Genomic DNA, 6,435 nt, shown 5'->3' with positions numbered 1-6,435 from the left:
CAATATAGAAGAAGCAAACTACTACAGATACAGGGAGATACTACAATTTGACTCTTTATTTCTCTCTGGGTTTGGGGTATGATAATGGCTTTTGGGAGGGTCTAAAGCTATTGATTCCTCATGCTAAACACATGCAAAGTGTCAAAACAAAGCAGTTGGCCGTATGACGGAGTATTTCTGTGCCAAAAGCATTTTTTTAGAACATGAAAGATTCATACGTAACAATCTTGCTTTATTTCTTTATGGGGAATTTCAGTGCAGGAAATACAGTGAAAGTCCTTAAGTTGAAACAACCCAGCATTGCATTGAAACAACCCAGCATAGGTTTATTTATTAACCCAACATTTGTTCTGTTCAAAATGTACTCAGCATTGGGCTAAAAATAACCCAGCAGAATTTAGAGTGATGGATGACTCTTTCCCTTCATTAAGAAATATCCCACTGCAATGTACAGTAGTCCTACTTCAAGCTTATTGAAATAAAAACGTGTAGCCGGTCCACAAGGACAGCAATGCAGACATCTGTCAGCTATCACTATCTTTGATCTCCAGAGTACTATTGAGATATGTGACCGGCAATGTCGCTCCGACCATTAGAATACAAATATACAAATTTAAAGTGGGATTTGGGGACGCAGGGAAAACCCCTGAAGATTTGAACATCCATCTTCTCTCATAATGATTTTCCTCCCAGATCTAATTTTCAGGCTTTGACATGCTCGACGACCCCCCCCCCTCCTTTTTTTTTTGATGTCAGTGCGATGTCCTTTCTGAGATGATAATGACACCTACCATCTACTTGTGTTGACGTCTCTATAATGTTTGTTTCTGAACTACCTCCCATAGGACAGCTACACTGTACAGGCCTGTTTGTAGTTTATATATGTTAAAAATTGGTATATGTAAAAATGTTATTAAGGTTGCTCTCTGCGTTGTTTTTTAACCCATGGTAAGGTCAAATATGGACAAATTCAACCAACCTGATCTCACGTGACTATAACACGGAATATTTTGCTCATTTATCCATGTCATTGTCACGGATCTCCGCATTTTTCTGTGTCTGTACCACGGACTTTCTTTTCCGTGTCAGTTTTTCCGTATTAGTTACTCAATTTTCTCGTGGGTTTGGGGTTAGAACGACTTTCTGTAATATAAAATGGTGCAAACACACTTCCGGCGACTCGAATTCGAATCCCGGCTCAAGGTCCTTTGCCGATCCCATACCCCTCTCTCCACCCTCTACTTTCCTGTCGTCTTTCAAACTACTGTCTATCAATAAAGACAAAAAATGCCCCCCCCCCTAAAAAAAAAAAAAGGCATCCTAGCCCAAACCCAACCCTAACTTCAGGTCTTTAAAAGTCTAGAAAAAAATAGTTGACATCCTAACCCAAACCCCAAATTTAACCCCACACCCACATGAAAATTGTTTTAAAAAAGGAAAAACAATTGAGTAACCAATATGTGAAACTGACACGGAAAAGAAAAATGTGGAGATCCCTCAAAATGACAAGGATAAATGAGGAAAATATTCCATTAATAAAACACGGAACTTTGTGAGATCAGGTTGAATTTAACTGTTGGGTTAAGTTATCTTTGTTAATTTTAAACCAGTGGTGGGATTTGTTTATGTGAACCTGTTTTTGAAATCCAGACTAAAGTCTAAATCTAATTGTGAGATTTAGAGCATCAAAGTTTGATTTTTAGCCATTGATTTTCGAATTTTGACATGACCTTACTCAGTCAGTTTTAACTCTTTCCCCGCCATAGGTTATCTTGTCACTGAAGAGAAAACATTTGCATGAAAAAAAAACGTCTTCCTGATGAGCTTTTAAGGTTATCTGTAATACTGCGATTATCCACTCTTGTGCACTAACCCAATTTATAAAAAAACTGATGAAAAAATTATTTATTAATAATTTGATAATCATTCTGAATATGATCTCTAACAAAAATCCAATTATTTCAGCTTTTTGCTATTTTTTTTGTTTTAAGAAAATTACCCATATTTAAGAGTTTATAAGCAGAGAAAAAATACATGATGACAAAGTTTTTTTCTGTTTTGTTTGTTGTTTAAAAGCAGAGGGTCCGTTCTTTCATGTGATATATTTGTATGTTTATATATTTTTAGAAGAATATTTTCATGGAAGGCATTTTGTGAAACTTTTGTGAAAATCACAAAAATGCTGGGGGGGGCAAAAAAAAAAAAGGCTCGGGGTGAATGAGTTAAAGGATTAGTCCATTTTCTTAAAAAAATCCAGATAATTTACTCACCACCATTTCATCCAAAATGTTGATGTCTTTCTTTGTTCAGTCAAGAAAAAATTATGTTTTTTTAGGAAAACATTCCAGGATTTTAATGGACTTTAATGGACCCCAACACTTAACAGTTTTAATGCAGTTTAAAATTGCAGTTTCAAAAGACTCTAAATAATCTCAAACGAGGCATAAGGGTCTTTTCTAGCAAAACGATTGTCAAAATAAAAAATATGCACTTTTAAACTACAACTTCTAGTCTTCCTCTGGTCCTGTGACGCGCCAGCGCGACCTCACGTAATACGTCATCACGTCAAGAGGTCACGAATGACGTATGCGAAACTACGCCCCAGTGTTTACAAGTGTGGAGAAAGAGGACCGTTCCGACATTGTTGTGTGTGGAATGATACTAAATCATGTCTTTGTGTCAGTTTATTGTTTAAAATGGTCCGCAAATGTGCGTTTAATATATGTAACACGTGACCTTTCTACGGCATTACACAATTACGTGAAGTCGCGCAGGCTCGTCACACAGCCGGAGGAAGAAGAGAAGTTGTGGATTAAAAGTGCACATTTTTTATTTTTCTTGCCAAAAATGACAATCGTTTCGCTAGACAAGACCCTATGCCGCGTTTGAGATCATTTAGAGAAACTGCAATTTTAAACTGCATTAAAACTGTTGAGTGTTGGGGTCCATTAAAGTCTATTAAAATGAGAAAAATCCTGGAATGTTTTCCTCAAAAAACATAATTTCTTCTCGACTGAACAAAGAAATCAACATTTTGGATGACATGGTGGTGAGTAAATTATCTGGATTTTTTTTTAAAGAAAATTGACTAATCCTTTAAAAATATCAAGGTTATATTAATCACAGAATGTTATGAATTTTGTCGAAAACAAACAAAGATGACTTTAAGGTGTTGCGGTAACTAAGGTGTTTTGAATGGTTGCTTAGCAGAGATTGGGGGTCCGAATGGTAACAACTGTAATAGCCCATGCCGTTTTAGGGTCCCACCCCCAATATTCTGGTCCACATATGGCTCTGGCTCTTCAATGTATGTCTGTGGGATATTTTCTTTTGTTTCTTTCTCCATGATAATCAAAAGTCAGATCACGTAGAAAGCACACTTCTCCTAAAGCCACATGATTTGAGGTATCCTTAATGTTCGTAGCACAAATTGTGCAGGATGGGCTATCAGGGTATGAGCACTGCTACTTTCAAACTATCATTGTTGCTAATGCATACTGATGTTCAGGGCCTGAAGTTAACTTTTTTGACCACCAGCCACTGTGGCAGGTGGATTTAGAAATCCACCTGCCACAGTGACTTTTTACCAGCCAGTTTTTTTTTTGCCTGAATAGTGAATGATAACACTGTTTTTCATTTATGAATTAAATATAATAATTTTTAGAGCTATAAAAGTGAATTTCTCTTTGTCTTAGGTTTTTTGATTAACATTAATGACACAGACTTAAGTATGTTAATTGAGGTTACTGTCTCTTTAAGACCATCACAGACACAGTTTTTGACTCTCTAGTCTCTATACATACACTTAAGTTAAGACATAACGAAATGTTTTATTAGAATAAGAATACTGTTGAGATTATTTTGTTTATTATATGTGCCCTGTCAAGAGCAGAAAGACTTTATGTACGCTTGCTTTGAGGAAGGCGTCTCTCCGATGTTCCCTATTGAGTGCCCTTAAACCCGCGCGCGCGCACACATATACGGAGGGGGCACAAACTGCGCACATAAACGCCCCACATACGTTTGTTTTTCATTACTCTATTCGCAAAATGTATGTTAATGTACTACAGTATAAGACACAGTAGCGCAACTCTCTTTAAAGTTTACACATCCAAGAGTTCTGATCCGTCAGAGCAGAACTACACATCTGTGCAACTGTGATTATACTGTAGTCTATGTCACCATTGCATTCTCATCCCATCTCATCAACAGTTTATTACTTACTCGCACATCCAAACGTAGTCAGAGAAGTGCCTCATCTTCTTTCCAATCGCATGAACGTTGCCAAACAGCAGTCGCATCCTCTCAATGAATCACTCAATTTGCATCAGTTATATGCGCAGGTTGATAAGAAATGAGCGGTTGCCGGTTACCCAGACAAATATTTTAATGATATTCGGGCCGCGGTCAGTCGGTCGGGTTTAAAAACTATTTTGAACAATTCCAGGCGGGTTAGTTGAAAATGTCGGTCGGGAGTGGGTTGTTTATACATTGACCCGCACATCACTGATTCGCATTGGCTACCCGCCAATGTGGCTGGTAGATTGACAGTGTTACCCGCCAATTGCAAAATCCACCCGCATTTGGCGCGTGGTCGGGTGTTAATTTCATGCCCTGCTGATGTTCCCAAAACAAATATTAATGAAACATGGACAGCTGTAGCCTGATAAAAATAATCATTTGGTTTGGATTTTGCAGTGTGGTCTTTAAAGGATGAATCTTTCATTGTTTATTTAGGTGGTGTTTTTAAGTATTAGTTGTACAATTTGGAAATGGTCAGATAAAAGCAAATGCAAACAAAGATTGCTTCATGGTACATTGTGTTAAGATGTTTTTACAAACACTAAAATTTGGTGCAAATTAAATAATTCATGTCTTCTTCAATTGCAGGCTGATAAATGTGTATTTTGCAGTTTACCGAGAATGGCTCTTGTCTGTAAATGTGTATGAGGGCAATCAATGAGGAGAGAGAGAGAGAGAGAGAGAGAGAGAGAGAGAGAGAGAGAGAGAGAGAGAGAGAGAGAGAGCTGACCAACCCATCAGTTAGAGAGAATGCAATGAAGGCTGTTACAGAAAAGCATTAGCAGAGAGCAATGGTGAAATTATTGGCCTATTTTTTCCAGGTCACCCTGTTCTGGGTCTGCATGAATCTTTCCCTTAAAAATGTCCACTGTGATTTCGGAGAAAACCAGACTGTTTGTGTGCATGCAGTTCTTTAAGAATAATGATCTTTATATTATTCCAACAACTACGCAATTTCACTTTATATGCATTACAAGAACTGCATGATCACTGTACCTATGTCGATAATAAATTAGTTTTTGGGTGTCATTTTAAATCTGATTTACGTTACTCTACATGCAAAGGCAGAATAGGGCGATGTCACACGACAGCAATCTGTCATACAGTTTTTTTTTTTACATTTTTACAGTTCACTTCATTACCATATGTTAATGAACACATCACACATCAAATCATATGGTCCTCTGAGCTTGCCCTTTCTTACAGACAGGCTCCAATATGCTATTCATCTTCAAGGAAGGAACAAATAGCAGTGCTGCGGCGAGACGGTCCAATTGGGGGAAGATAATTTTGGTTCAGAACAGCTGAGGATGGCACCTTTGTGGCACCGGGAGTCCCCACAAACTGCAGGAGTAATGGAGATAAGAGCCACTGTCACCGGTCGTCAACACAGCATCTGCGGATTTAAATGATTATGCCTTCCAGTGAATTAGATATGACAGCAACTCGAGGGAGGACAAAGTGGCCGGGAAGACTTTAGAGATATAAGTAGGGAAAGAAAGATGAAGGAGGGAGCGTCTCGCAGGGAGTTAAATAATGGGGTGGGCGCAGGGTGACCGCCAGGGTCCCCTTGGTGCGAAATGAAAATGAGGGGTCCTTGTAGGTGAATGCCATGGACCCGAGGTCCCTTCTCACACGTACTGTACATCTAAAGAATCAGTTCTGGATTAGGTTATGTTTATATGACAATAATGTTTCTTTTGTTTACACTGTCAGAAAAAAATTGTCAAAATAATTATGTCACCATTTCAAAAGGTACACCTTTATATCTAAAAGTTCATAATAGTACCTCAGAGGTGTTTTTATTTTGTACCAAAGAGTGCTTATTAGCACCTCAATAGTATATATTAGTATCTTAAGTGTAGAAATTGGTATCAAATGTATACATATCTGTATATAATGGTACATATTAGGACCTTTATAAAGGATACTGCTCCAGTGACAGCTAGAGTACATATGAAGAGTTTGGTGATTAAAAAAAATAGTATTGTATCTGATCAGTATTAAAACGTAAATTCTTCATTTTATGCAAAAGCCGATATCCACCGTGTTATTCTGTCATCTTTTCTTCCTTTTTTCCTATAACGTGACAAACGCCAGTCCTCCTTATCTGCAGAATGCAATAAATCCACT

Source organism: Paramisgurnus dabryanus, chromosome 4, assembly GCF_030506205.2.
Source record: "Paramisgurnus dabryanus chromosome 4, PD_genome_1.1, whole genome shotgun sequence".
Lineage (NCBI taxonomy): Eukaryota > Metazoa > Chordata > Actinopteri > Cypriniformes > Cobitidae > Paramisgurnus > Paramisgurnus dabryanus.
The sequence above is the reverse complement of the archived record's forward strand: the minus strand, read 5'-3'. Positions refer to the sequence as shown.